The following is a 15672-nucleotide window of genomic DNA, read 5'->3' on the forward strand; positions in this document are numbered from 1 at the left end:
TGCTAAGGTATGCAGGGAGGAAGTTAGAAAGGCAAAAGCCCAATTTGAACTCAGATTGGCCACTGCAGTAAAAGAGAACAAGAAATCATTTTACAAATATATCAGTGGTAAGAAAAGAACTAAGGAAAATTTCCATCCTTTACTTGTTGCAGCGGGGAACGTGACCACTGAGCATAAGGAGAAGTCTGAGGTTCTCAACGCCTTCTTTACATCTGCTTTTAATAGGCAGATCAGTTATCCTCAGGGCACTTTACTCCCTGATCTGGAAGTCTGGGAGGCTACGCAGAATACACCCCCGGTGATTCGGGTGGAGACAGTTAGAGAGCTCCTCCTCCATCTGGACTGTTGTAAGTCCATGGGACCGGACAGGATCCATCCTAGGGTGCTGAGGGGATCTACGAGATATGGTTTAGTAGTTTGTGGTAGCAATGGTAATGGAAGGATGGTTGGACTAGATGATCTTATAGGACCTTTCCAACCTTGTGATTCTATGATTCTATGAGTGAAGTTGTAGAACGCTGGGATTATTACTTACTCAGCTCAATTTATCTAGAATGTGGATTGGGTCCGAAGGAGATGGATTGTAATAAGATAAAATCGTACATTAATATACCCAAAGTTCTTGAGGAGTGAACAGTGCAGAGTCCTTGGAGATACTACAGGAGTGTCTCAGTTGGAATATTAGTGGCAGAGTTTCCCTTTCAGTGGCAATATACAGCTAGGTCCTGTCCACTTCCAGTTCTTTGGTTTTGTGGTTGTTTTGTTTTCACTGATCTGAGTGCCAGGCAGGCAAGCTAATACTGTCACAGTTCAATCCATGGTACCTTCCACTTAAATAAATTTTTTGCTGTAAACCCAATAGTAAATCTCCTAGAGAGAGCTGCCTCTGTATAACTTGATGAAGCATTATTGGCATTTGCAAAGCCTAACATTTGCAAAGTGCTTTTGGCTAGCTGCATTAACAGTAGAAAGCAAAGGTGTGTGTGATTTATCTGTTATTAACTCCGGTAAGCCATTTTAAGGCACTCTGTAGAGCATCTAAACATAACTAGATATGCAGTGTAAAAATGATATACACTACAGTACTGATGGAATGGTAGCTAGATTTTTGTGCAGAATTACTTAGTTTGTATTTATTTATATTTATGATTGGTTTAGCAATCAGAAGATAAATTCGAAGCACTCAGCCTAAACCTCAGATTGCTCTTTATGCTCATTTGACAATAGCATAGCTATATTTATTAATATTATTAATTATTATATTAATAAGCTTAATTAAGTTACACCTATTCTATACCAGCAGACGTCCCTCATTTAAATGTTAATCTCAAAATATCTTGTTCTTGTTTTCAGTCTGTCCATCTCAGTGGAATTTAAAATAATAGTAATATTTTGATCATTAGTGATAGTTACACAGTTTGGAAAACACAAAGCTCTCAAAGATACACTATCCTTGTATTAGGACACTGGTTTGTGTGGTTCTAGCTAATAGAAGTAATGTCATCAAAGATTGTTAGATCTCAGACAATTTTTTTAAATTTTCAGAAAAAAAGACTGCTGACATGGAACAGTGTGGTTAGATCGTGGGTTAAATAGGGTGTTTTATTAATGTTGGATTCTTTGCATGAGTTGAGGATTTCATCTGTTGTTTAAAATGCCATACTATAATATTGCTCATTATTAAAAAAAAAATGATTTTTTGAATGAAAACTTCTAAATTTAGGAGCTATGGAAAGCATATCTCTTATTCTGAGTCTCTTACTGAATACAAATAAGTAATTTATATTCAGTTATTGTACCTTTTATTTCAGTTAAGTACACAATTCTACCTGATAAATTGCAGTTGGTGTCATTTTTACACATATATTAAATGTGTAACATTAGAACTGGCAATTTCCACTGCGTTTCCACAACGTATTACAGACTCACACACACACACACACACACACACACACATATATATATATAATACTTATATATATAATAACAGACCTGGCAATTTCTATTCTTGCTGAATGCTTTATACTTTAAAATACAGTGATATCCTTCAGCATAACTGTTGGAAGATTGTATATCTATTTTAATTATTTGAAGATATGAAATTTTAAGATAGGAATTTACTACCAGGTTTCTGCCTTTCATTATTTTTATTGCTACAAATATATTTCAGTTGAACCTCAGCTGTGCTAGAGAAAAAATGGCTGTTTTAGAGCATCATGAGGATTTTAAATGTCTGGATTTGTGAGTGAGCATCTTCTTGCCCAGTGTAAGCAGGGGACAGTCATTTCCTTGTCTTTTTAGGTCATAGGACGTGTCTTGGGCTGCAGTATTGCTTAGAAAGCATTTTTTGATCTAATATGATTCCAGACATGGGACTGTGCTTGTAGTGTGTGTATGCAATGTCTTAAGGGTTTTTTTGGGTTTTTTTTTTTCTGCTTTCATCTGACCTACTTGCTTTTACTGAGTAAGTTGGAAATCTACTACTGCTCCATTTTTTCAGCGACAGTAATCCCAGGATTACTCTTCTTGGCTAGTACGGGAACATGGGGCTAAGAGCCATAACAAAAGCTTTTGGGTGCTGAATTGCAATGCAACATTGCCTGCAGCAGGTCTGGGGGAAGGCTGCAGCTTTCTCCCTAGCACTGCTGTCCTGTTTGGATGCTTAAAAGAGAAATGAGCAGTTCACGCTTCCCCTGCACTCAGCAAAGGCTGAAAAAGGTAGAAACGGAAAGGAAGGGGTGATTTGGCCTGAAGGAGTCATGCTGATGTTTTACCAGTCCCTTCCCTTTTAGAGGTTATGTAATATTTACAGTTTAGCTCACTCTCTTACATAACGCTAGGGTGGAGGAAAACTCTGGGAGACTGCACAAAAGGGCCTGAACCCACTCCTATTGTGTTCCTGTAAAGCTCCCATGTATTTCAGTCGGAGCCGGAGGGAGCTATGAATTCTAACTGGGTGAACGTAAAGATGTGGGCATTGTTCAGAAATGCGTGCAGTGGTGTTTGTTTTCTTTTCCCTTTTGCCAACTGAAAGCATTCCTCCCTGTGCTGATGAAATGAATGAGCAGAAGCAATTGTTGTAGAATGCACACAGGAATTTGGAGGAGTAAAACTCATGTTGCTCTGAACTCAGAGCTTCCAGTCTGGCTTCCCTTCTACCAAGTGACTTGGTTCTGCTGTCAAAGACTTCATGTGACAGAATCATACAGTGGTTGGAAAGGACCTCTAGGTCCATCTGCTCCAAGCCCTTCTCCAGCAGGAACACCCAGAGCAGGGGGCCCAGGACCATGTCCAGAAGGCTTTGGAAGATCTCCAAGGAGGAGACTCCACAGCCTCTCTGGGTAACCTGTACCAGTGCTCTTCAGATCCGTTGTAGTTTGTATGAAAATAAATAGGAGGTATTACTTTTGGAGTAACCTTCGTAAAATATGAGTTTCTTTTGAACATGTCGTGTTGAATTTCTCTAACTTCATCATGGTTTCTCTTAATTATATAACCTGTATGAAGAAGAAGAGAACTAAGGCTTGCAACTTATTATAGCCTTAGTTTTCTTTCCACTTCCATCTTAGACCTTCCACTTTGAATTGAGATCTTTCCAGAAACTTTTAACCACACTCCTGATTATTTGCAGTAGCAAAAAAAAAAAAAAAAAAAAAAAAAAAAAAAAAAAAATTGATTCCAACCATTTATAACTGCATTCATCCTTTTCCTTTTTGCTAATAAGTAACTTAAGAAGTAGATTCCCAGTTGGAATATATATTAGTGTCTCTAAAAAATAAGGTGATGCTCTTGTATGTTTTTGGAATTGCTTCTTGCATTGGCACAGAATGTTGGCAATAAGTCCCGTAGAAATAGCCTTGTGTTTTGTAGATGTTAAGTCAGAAGATGTGCTGGATACTTTCATGTGGTCTCTGCTGTAAAGTCAGTGCAAGCCACAAACTCTTAACAAGCCTCAGTTTTGAGAGCTTAGCTATTGAGTCTGGTGTCTACTCCCAGCACCTTATATAACAAGAATCTTGTTATATCAGTGTTGATTTCTTGTGACAAAAGAAGGTAGAAAGCAATTACATCAGTTCAGATAGAACTCAGATTGTGACACACCATGAAGTAAGGACATGACCAGGAACTGAATTCTTCTAAATTTTTGGGTGGCTAATATCTGAGATGTGGTGAAATCTGCTCTGCAAAAAGCATCTACACGTGGAGGATTGAATCTGCTGTTCCAACCTAGTGACAATTTTGATTGCCATAAGCTATTCTCAAGGTCCTATTTGCTCTTGGAACTGAAAAATACATTGCATAAAGGTGGGAGATACATTTCTGCTATTGCAGTGTGAATTCAGAGCTCATTACAACTGCTGGCTCAATAGCTTAAAGGTTAAAATCCTTCCTTCTGGTGCATGCAGAGAACAATGCAAACTGATCGAAACTGTTATTTCAGAGGATACCATCTCTAAACCACAAGGAGGAAAGAAAACTTAGACCCGATAGTACTTTGAGTAGCAAACTGGGTCTTTATTCAAAGCATCTTTACTGCGGCTTTTTATGGTGGCTGCTATGAAAGAAAGCCTAGTAAGTACTGACCTGATTGAGTGACTCCATTTACAGTATCCTCTGCTGAACTACTGATGAAAAGAATTTTATTAAGCTTCATTTTATGGCAACAACATAAATCTACTATTTGGAATAACTTATTTTTTCAGCTAAAATGTTGGACATCAAAAGACTACCTCTTTCATTTATGACAGTTGTTTGTGTCTTAAATGATTTTTTCAGGTGTTTTGACATTTCTCTGTAACAAGGTATCTGAAGTATTACTTCAGCACTCAAGAAGTGAGAAGTCAGAGTAGTATTCATTGTATGTAGATACTGAGACAATACTTCCTATAGAATGATAAAATATCCTGAGTTGGAAGGAACCACAGGGATCACAGAATCCAACTCTAGGCTCCATCCTGAATCCAAACCCAATGTCTGAGAGCGGTATCCCACTGCTCCCTGAGCTCCGGCACTCAAGGCTGTGCCCACTGCCCTGGGCAGGCTGTTCCATGCCCACCGCCCTCTGGTGCAGAGCCTTTCCCTCACCCCCAGCTGCCCCTCCCCTGACACAGCTCCATGCCGTTCCCTCGGGCCCTGTCGCTGTCACACAGAGCAGAGCTCAGTGCTGCCCCTCCGCTCCCTGTGATGAGCTGCAGCCGCCATGAGGCCTCCCCTCAGCCTGTTCTGCTCTGGGCTGAGCACACCAGGGGTGTCAGCTGCTCCCCATACACCTTGCCCTCCAGATCCTTTGCCATCTTTGTAGCCCTCCTTTGGACACTCTAGTAGTTCTGTGTCGTTATGTTGTGGTGCCCAGACCTGCACCCAGTGCTGGAGGTGAGACTGCACAGTGCAGAACAGAGGGGACAATCCCTCCACTCTCCCAGTGGCAGTGCTGGGCTCGATGCACTGCGGGGCATGGTGGCCCTTTTGGTTTTAGGGCACAGTGCTTTGAACTTGCTGTCAGCCAGAATGCCCAGATTCCTCTCCATGGAGCTGCTCTTCAGCCTCTTGTCCGCAGTCTTCATGTACATCCAGGGTTACCCCATGCCAGGTGCAGATTACAGCATAAAATCCAAATATATATTATTGAGGAAGAAAACCTAGTTTGATTTGCATCCAAATTACAATTGTAAAGTAATAAAATTAGCGAACCCTGGGCAAAGAAACTGCTAAATCCATTAATCATCTCAGAGTAAATAGGAGAATTAGCTGAAAAAGGTGTACGCGTTCAGGACAAATTATCTTACTCTACCTACATAACTCCATGCTCTTGCTTATTTGAATGTTTTCTACCTTTTAAGTTTGTTTTTTTTTTTTTTCCTCTGTAGATTGGCTTTTCCTTTTTCCCTGTTTTAATCCAGATACTAAGTGGATTTAAGCCTGATGGGATTGCAAGGTGATGGCTGTGATTTGTGCATTTAGTGCCTTGTCAGAAAGGTCTCAGCAAATAGTACATGAGTATAAGCGACTATATCACAATGAATAACATATTTGCTATTATAAGAAGAAACCAGGGTTTTGTAGAGCCAAGTCTGTTGCTATCCCTGGATAATCCAGAGTTCATCAGTGAGGGCACTGACAGTTTATGGAGCTGATGTAGAAATACATGCTCTGTAGCAAAAACTCGAGAAATAAACAGTACTGCAGGAAAGGCCCAGGGGCACAAATCTTAAATACTTCATAAAAATAAATAAATGAATAAATAAATAAATAAATACATTGGAGAATTTGTTGGAAGTTTGCCAGATTGAAAAGGATGTAAGGACATGAAGAGCTAAGTTCATACTGACAGATAAATACAATAAAAACATTCTAGCGTGATGACATGCTAGTAAGCTTTGTTAAATACCTCATGCAAATGGTTATGAAACTTGGCTTTATAAGATGATTCACAGAGCATTTAGGGAAATGCAGATATTATGAAGCATCTTGCTGGCAAACTGAAGAAATCCCTGGAGCATGTCTGGTCTTCATAGAAGTAGAATCTAGCAGCTGTTCGACAAAGAATTTAAGTAAAACAAAAATAGAATAGTTTAATCTTTCACATGCCTTTAGAATATTTCCTTAGACGTGTTTATCTGGTTTGGTTTCACATTGGGCTTAATAGTTCTGGGGTCTGCATAAAAGCCATAAGTAAACCTCTGTTTTCATTTAAACTTACAAATCTGTTTCTTTTGGATAAAGGGATTTCAGAAGTTGTTACATTCAAGTTCACTAAATCCTGTGTTCTCCTTCTGTAGATATGTTGAACAGAAGGTGTCACACTCAGACGTATTTTTTTCTGATATTATAAAAGTAAATTTACAGTATATTGTAAATCTTCACTGACTTGAGCAGAGAAGAGTTTTTTCTCCCGTCAGAAACAGTGTTTCTAGATTAGGTTAGAGAAATCCTAGGAAGTGAAGGAAAAAATTTAAGATGGAAAAAAAGGCGTAACTTCTAAGCATTAGTACAATTAATACATGAAGAAAGTATTAAAGAAAACAAAGCACTTTCTCTTGCTGTCTTAAAATTAAGAGCCAGCTCACAGTAAGCGCTTAGGGATGATGAAAGCATAGCCTGATGTGCCATTCTGTTTCCTTGGCCATACGTTTTTCAACTCAAGGCAGTGCTGCTTGACCATGGGTTTGTGTTCCCACAGAGGGCTCAAAGAACAATCCTGGGCTGAAATACAGTGCTGCTTGCCTTTTGCTCCGTCAGGGACAACTGTTTGCAACCTGAGCATCCCATAAAGTTGTGGTTTGTTTTTCCTATTAGCTAGCAACTTAAAATGCATAATATGGGCTGAATGTACAGAGTTGGTATGTTTTGAGAAATGTAATGTATCCGCTGGGAATGAAAGGGTAGTCTTTTTTTGTCTTGGTTAAGCTACAGAGGCATAAACAAAAGACTCACTAGTCTGTGTAAAAGTGTGGCTTAGTAGTGCATCCGTAGTAGCAACATTTTATGGGTGAGGCTGTTATAGACTTACTAGAAAACAGTCTTTGCATATTAATTACTTAATATAAACAACATTTTTTCTGAAATGCATAATGAAAACTGCTAGTTATCTCAAACCTCTGACAGATCTTCTCTAGTGTCTGTGTTTGAATCTCTGCTGCCTCTTTTGAGCTTTCACAGCCACAAAGGCTGAACACCTCTGAAATCTGGCATTCTCTATTCAAAAACAGGGACATTTAAAATTAAGAAGTGTTTTACATTTTCAATCACTGGTCAGTTTACAGTCTTAAGACATATATTAGGCTAAAAATCCATGTTTTTCCCTGGTGCAAGAGTGACATCAAGGAATGAATGCTCATAGGTTGACACTTGAAAAAAGAAAAAAAAAATGTTGTTTTGAATACTGAGAGTAGTTTCACAACTGAAGACTGCAGGGAATGAAGTAGCAAATACTCAATTGTGGACCCACAGGATTTAGTGGGTGTGGGTTTGTGGTTTGTTACAGGCAGCATTAGACCTCAGATGACCAGAATGATCCTTGTTGCTGCTGCAGCTGGCCAGTGATGCATCCCAAGCATCCCACAATATTTTGGTGTGTTTTTTTTCCACTAGCTAGACTGCAGGTGTTTGGAGTTGGACGGTGAGTAGTGTAAAGGAATGGAAAGTGAAAGGGAAAAGTGCTTGGGATATGTTTCTGCAGCTGGGCTGCTTGCAAAGAGTCATATCCACACTGGGAGGGCTCTGGCTGAAGCAGTGAGTATTGAAGACATGGTGGTCTTGCCTTGATCATCCAGACACCCTTGATACTTAAATTATATTCCATGGTTAGAATTTTCCCACAGCCAGAGACGTGCTGTTGTCTGCCAGTAAAATTAGGATAGCTGTGTGGCTCTCTAACAGGGAAAGCTCTTAGACGCGATCTGATTTGTAAAGTAACTTTAAGCAGAAAAATAAACAGAGCCTTTTTTGAGATCTTCCTCGCTTCTGAGGCAGAGGTGTGTTTAAAGGACAGACTCCACAGATCAACCTTTTTTCCTTTGAAATTTGCTTCATATGGGATTCATTAGTTAAAAGAGGGGTAGCCCAGTGTTACAGCGTTCACCTCCTATGAGTCAGTCTGAAGTCTAGCTACTACTTGGCTATCTTTATATAGCATGCCTGTGTTTGTCATCACTCCTCTTCATTTTGTAATGTCAAGATGAATCATTTTAGGAATGTTTATACCAGTTTTATATGAAACCAGACAAACTACAGCTTACGATCTTACTGAGATTATGAAGTTCACATGTTCTTGTCAGTTGACAGAGTTTAAAAACCTTTCCCCCCCTCCCCCCAGTGTGGGAGGGAAAACTGGTTGGTTGAGTGCAGTTCTTTCTGTTTTTCTTCCAGTTCTACCTCTTTTCCAACTATGCTGTCTTTTGTATGTTTTCCTTGATCTGTGCAAGGATTTCTCTTGAGTCTGGAGCAAGGATAGGAGCAGGGGTTGGCAGCACAGCTGGTTCCCCCTGGCAGGCTGTCATAGACATGAAAGCAGACCAGGGATTTATCAGTGTTTGCAGTCCCTGCCAGATTATCTGCAGACTCCATATTAGAATCATATAACAACTTTTTCAAAAAGTGGAAACCTCCTTTAAAGCAGTTTACCTTTATTTGAACAAATTCTGTGAACATCTTTATAGGTCTTGAAACTGGACAAGATGAGGTTTTTCTTTGCTCTTCCAGCTTTGACATAGATCTTAGTAACTTTAGGAATAATTCAGGCCACCTGCTACAGCACCAAAAGCAGAATTTGGTGTTTGCTGTGTTGCATCAGTTTGAGAGCAGTATTTCCAGCACTGCTCAGCCTGTAGGTAAGTGTGCAACTGTACGGGAGCCTCTTTTGTGCTTTATTCACACAGTCACACAGGAGTACATAACTTGGACCTCTCTATCCTTTTCCTTTTTTCTTTTAATGGGTATTCTGCAGTGTAATTCTAGTGTATCCATCACACCTTCCATGATAGCAATAATTAACATATATTCACAGATATCTTCACACAAGATAATTAACATATCTTCACAGTTCTTATGGACAAATGTAGAGATGTACAAAAGAACTAGAAACTTTCAGGAATTAAGTTTGTATTTTCTTGGTAGTTTGCTCTTCACTTAACCCCTCTCCCAATACCTTAAGGTCTAAAAGAATATTTTAAAATATTTCAGTGGTATTTAGAATCATTATTGTTTCAATAAGATGTGATCTCATTCTTCTTCTGGATAGGATTCTTGACTGGTAAATAGGTACCAGTGATATCTGGGTAGTGGAAGCTGGAAACACAGATGCTGACAAGATAGTTTTCACTTCCTATATGTTGTACTCTCATATGCTTAGATTTTCTATTGCTCATCTATGCCAGGAGATTTTTATACCTATATGAAGTGGGTGTAAAGCATTACTACCGTGATCTCACAGTAATCAGTTCCCTCACTTTGTATTTGTATAAAAGCAAGGCATAGAGGAAAGTAGACAGCTGCAATCAGTCTATAAAACTTATAAAACATATTTTGACTACATATTAATCTAATACTGAGTTAAAAACCAATAATAACTTACATTATTAAGTTATTTATTAAAAATACATCTATATTTTATTTCAATGTAGACATAAATACCAGAGCTATAACCAGTGGTAATTGTAATTCAGTTGCTGCTCCAGGGGGTGTTCCTAATTCCCAATTTGATAATTTGTGTTTCTATTATGATTAGCATTTAACAAAAAAAAGGAAGAAAAAATATTTAAATGTGTTTTCTCTCAAGTCATAGAAAAATCTGTATTCCAGAAGTTCTATGCCCAAAATACCGTTCTCATTGCTCACAATGTGAGAATACATGTAAAAAATAGAATGAAGATATATATTGTAAACTTTCCCACTTGTGATTAGCAACTCTGTGAAAACCCACCAATTTTCCATACTAAGAACATTATTTTATCCAGGGGTGTAACTATGCACAGCTCTATTAAATTTAGCAGAATTCCTTCGGTCTTCAGGTTTTTTGGAGGATGGCCAAATGCAAGCAAACAACCCGATTAGTAAAGACATTCCTACCTGTGAGAGCTTTCACTTCTTGAAGATACAGATAGCTTGGGGTTAGAGTAAGATTAACGTAGCTTCACGTAATTACACCTATCTGCCATAGTTAATTTGTGTACTGTGGCATTTTAATCAAATGAGTGTATCAAACGAGGTTCATTACAGCTCTTCAAAGTGAAGAAAGAACGACTGAAAAACAAGTGACATTCTTTTTAATAATGTCCAGTGTCTGTTCTTATTACAAGTTGTTGATTTTCCTGTTTGGAAAACATTATTTAAGAAAAATAAATTATGTGAATGATGTGTTTTGGTTTTTACTTCTTATTATGTCAGGGTTGTCTAATCTTAACAATTTCCTCTTTCTCATTGTGTTGAGAAATAAGAGAAAAACAGGGGACTGAATGCAGCTTCTGCTTCAGAACAGTTAATAGTCACTGGCTTCTGTCTTAGGCTTTCCAGATTAGAAGGAGAAGGGGAAGGCCAAGCATGAATTGCCAAAACACATTTTAAAAGCAGTTTTACTGACTTTTTTGTTGTTGTTCACAGCTGCAGAAAGGACATCATACATTGCTTAAGCCACCTTGATATGCCCTGATTTGACCAGTGCCCACGTAAACGTTTTCTTGACTTCCAATTCAAGAGGGCACTTCAGCTTGTGCTGGACTTTTACTGTACAGAACAAACAGACGTCAGTTTATATGTGTGCGTGAGCTGACTGCAATAAGAATCTTGAAGCAGTGTTAGCTGTGAGGTGTTTTAAAGATGAAATGTAACGTATTGCAAATGAAGCTGTGTCAGGGGAGGATCAGGTTGGGTTCTTGAAAAAGCAAGGGTTCATGACCAGAGGGGGTGTGGGCATGGAATAGGCTGCCCAGGGCAGTGGGCACAGCCCCAAGCTGCTGGAGCTCAAGGAGAGTTTGGATAAGGTTTTCAGACATAGTGTTTGGATTTTGGGTGATCCTGCATGGAGAGAGGAACTGGTCTTGATGATCCTTGTGGGTAGCTTACATCTCAGGATATTCTATGATTCTATGAAATAAAAAGGAATAGGTGATCAGCGATTGAGGTATGTAAAATAGGCAATAGTATATTTCACATGTCTTTTGACACTGATCCTCACAGAGAAATCAGTGAAGTATAGACTAGATGAATGGCTGTGGAGGTAAACTGAAAACTGGCTGGAAAGGATTGTGAGCAGCAGTCCAGTTGGAGGCCAATCAGCAGTGGTCTGCCTCGGGTCAATAGCCAACCTTGCAAAACTGATAAGAGTGGTTAGTACACTAAATGACTGCCTTGCCACTGGGTGGAATTGACAGGCTGGAAAAAAAATGCTGACAGGAACCTTATGAATATCACAAAAAAAATTTGAAGTCCTCCCTTTGGTGAGGATTAACCCCAGTTACGAGTACCTGACCTACTAGACAGGAACTGAGGAGAGGAGAATCTGAGAGTATTAGTTGACACCAGGTTAAACATGAACCAGCAATGTTTTCTTGCTATTTAGGTAAGCAGCCTCCTGGACTGTGTTAGGCAGATAAATGTCATTATTCTTCCACTCTACTCAGCACTAGTGAGTACATCTTGAGCTCCATTTCAAGTTCTGAGCTCCCCAGTATAAGAGACACAGACATGCTGGAGCACAAACACAAAAATTCTTAAGGGGCTGGAGCATCTCTTCTATAAGGAGAGGCTGAAAGAGTTGGGACTCCAGCCTGGAAAACAGGAGGCTTGGTAATCTTATCTATGGGCATAAATACCTGGTAGGGGGAAATTAAGATCAAAGCTGCCTGTTCTCAGTTATGTACAGTGACAGGACAGTGGTCACAAACCGGAGTACTTCAGGTTCCACCTGAAGAAAAGATAAAGCCACATCTACTGTGAGGGAGTATGAACACTGGCATGGGCTCCACAGGGAAACTGCGGAGTTTCCTCCTTGAAGATAAGCAAAACAAGACTGGGCATTTCTCTCACTGACTGCATGAGCAGAGGGAATGAGCTAAGCCAGACTTTGGAGATGCTTTCCAGTCTCAGCTATTCTCTGATTTCCTGATTCCATGAAGATGGAATCTGTAAGAAGATATTTTTGTTGTACTTCATGACACTTGCACAGTTGTCTGTTGATAATACATGAAAGTTAACCCACTTTTTTCATTGAACTTTTTAAAATTGTCTGAATATTTTTCTTAAGCTTATGCAGAATTTTCTCTGACAGTCTAGAAAAAGCCACAGATGTGAGACTTGCTGTGTTTATGGAGATGAGAGATATAAAATAAGTGGTTTTTTACAATAAATGCATAAATAAAAAAATTCAAGTTCAAATTACAGTTTCATAGGAAGGTCTTAAGATGGAAGGATCCTTTGCAGATCATCCATCTACGTAACATACGGGTACAAGGGCATTCCTCTGCAATGGAAGAAGATAAATTCCTCCATTTCTGTGGGCTACCGATTCCAACATTTAACTGTTCTTCCAGTGAAGAATATCTTTCTTACATCCGGAGTCCAACATCTACATCCAGAGTCCAACTTTTTTTGCCCACCAAGACCTTTTAAAAGACCTTCACAAGTCCTTCTCAGTTGGGCTGCTTTCAAGGATTTCTTCTTCTAGTCTGTACACACAACTGGAATTTTCTCAGCTGAAGTGTAGCTCTTGGCCTTTGACTCTTGTGGTTCCACTTTTCAAGCCTGTCCAGGTCCCTCTGGATCATACCCTTTCCTTCTATTGTATCAATTGCACCACTCTGCCATCAGCAAACTTGCTGAGGGTGCATTCAGTCTTACTGTCTGTGTCACTGATAAATATATTAAAGAGACTGGTGAGGGACATCACTCATCACTGGCCTTGCCTGGTCATGGAGCTGTTGACTGCAACCCTCCAACTGCAACCATCCACCCAATTTTTATCCTTTGAATAGTCCACCCTTCAGATCTGTATCTCTCCAATTTGGAGATAAGGATGTGGTGTAGGACCGTGTCAAAGGCTACTCTGATCACACTGAACACTGAACTTTTTTTTTTTTGTGGATTAAACACACGTTTTCTTGGATCTCTCTTTATATGTCTGATTCTGTAACCAAATCATCTTGGTGGCTCTTTGCTGGACCATCTGCGCTTTTTCTATCTATTGAATGTGGAGAATTTAACACTGTGTTGCCTACATGATGGGTGTGTTTCTTCTGGTAAGATTTAGTAGCACAATAAGATTTTTCTAGAACTCTCCGAGGAACCCTCATACCTAGTTATAGATATCAAAAGGGGCTTCTTAGAGGCTAAAGAGATATAAATCTCTTTTTTATTATTTTTCAGTGTAATGTAGAAAGGAGTTTGTCCCAAGGTTAATGTAAAGTATAATAGATTTGAACCTGTTTCGGCTAGAGTCAAGAGTTGTTCAGCCACTAACTGTAATGGAATGAAGGAGCGACAGACAGTTTTATAGAAGATGTGCTGAACTGGGATTTTTCATGGTTGTACTAAGTAAATCACTCAATCTCCTGTGAAACACAGAGAACTGCAGGACAACCCAGAATGAAAAATCAACTCCGCCAAAGGCTCTTACAGAAGTCCCCAGGAAAACAAATATTTTTGTGTCTCGAATGCTTCTTTCTAGCTGAGAGGAGACATATCTGTTTTTATGTTGAAAATTGCTCTTATATTTTTCTTCTGGAGGAGAGTGCAAATTGCTATAGCAAATATAGACATTGTTATATGACGTTCTTCTGTGACCTTACCTTAATACTGTATTTTTGAAGGCTAAGACTTGCCTAAGTAAGTATCTGTACTAAATGTTTGTAGGAAAACTTGAAAGATGACAGTTAACAAATCTTAGTAGTGATCAGTACTTCTAAAAAAGAATGGTTTTCCTCTTCAGGAAGATTGAATGACTAGTGGGGGCTTTTTAATCCTTGTTCTAGGTTTGGCAAGATGTAGAGAATACTAAAATATTACCCACTTCTTTTCTGCTGTATAAGGAGGAATAGGAATGGATCCTCAAGCCCTGAGGCTAGTGGTTTCCCGCTCCAGGTTTATCTGAGATAAATTTCATGCTGGAAATGGTTGAAAAAAGAGCCAAAAAGTGTCCTCACAAGCTTGGTGGATGATTGAGGCTTCAATGCTTGGACTATATCCCTGAGCCTCTTTTATTTATAGTACAGATACATTCCATGGATTTCAACCTTCTCCTTCGTGTTTGTATTTGTCTGTAGCAGGAGAAAATGGAGACAGAAGTGTCATTGATTGGGTGTTGGATTCATGATGGACCTTAGATCAGTTGTTAGCAGATTCTAGGAAAGATGTCAAGATGCATTAATAGTATCTTCTGTCAAAGAGAAACCAATAGTGTTGGCTTATAGAAGGAAAATAAAGAATCTTTGAGGTATAACACTTGGCCTGTTAATGCGTGAAATTGTTTGGTATCTCAGCAGTTGTCCAGCCACTGAGTTTGAGCTCTCCCTGTGGCTAAAAGGGAATGGAACTGAGAAGGCTACTCAGTCCTTTGACATGGCTTGGCTGGAGGTTTCTAGATACCATGGTGTAAATAAGACTGTAAATAACAATTCCTTTGTTGATAGTTGCATTTAAGAAGCCCTGAGGTGAGGTCATAGGTGCAAAGTCAGCACAGTGGCTGCAAAGTGATTTTATTGTGTGTCATGCAGTCTGATGTTTTTCCTTTGCAGGCTCTAAGCTCTAAGCTCTTGTGAAAAGCATCAAAATCTCAGTTTTAATATAAAAAAAAAAAAAAAAGCAACAGCTGTGTGAGAATGATCAGCTTGAAATTAGGAGCCTTGACATTGAAAAAAACAGTAATCTCTAAATAGAAAGATGTTTCATTAAATGCTTTGATTTAGGGGTGGTGGGGCAGTTCCTGATGTTGAATAGTAAGGGTTGGCAGGAGGGGGAAATACTTTTGTACTGCTGTATCCTTAGTTGTTACCATTGCTAATGCTTAGTGAAGTGGTTGTTCCCAGTTGCACCTCCAGACAAACCCATCCCAAACTCTTCTGTAAACAGGTGAAAGGGTTAAAATTGAGTGCAGGAACCATACTGGTACTAGACCTGCTTTATAAAGGGAGTAGCTGCTAATAGAACTCCTCAGGAATGACCTACTTACAACAGATTCTGTCT

At 39.2% G+C, this 15672-nt stretch overlaps 1 protein-coding gene across 5 annotated transcripts in view; it reads left to right on the forward strand.

Annotated features, from left to right (window-relative positions):
• NOX4 (NADPH oxidase 4) overlaps positions 1-15672 on the forward strand; it is a 135704-nt gene that overhangs the window by 53223 nt on the left and 66809 nt on the right. The gene's annotated exons all lie outside the window — the stretch shown is intronic.

The sequence above is a fragment of the Gallus gallus genome, chromosome 1 (genome assembly GCF_016699485.2).
Source record: "Gallus gallus isolate bGalGal1 chromosome 1, bGalGal1.mat.broiler.GRCg7b, whole genome shotgun sequence".
Taxonomy (NCBI): Eukaryota; Metazoa; Chordata; class Aves; order Galliformes; family Phasianidae; genus Gallus; species Gallus gallus.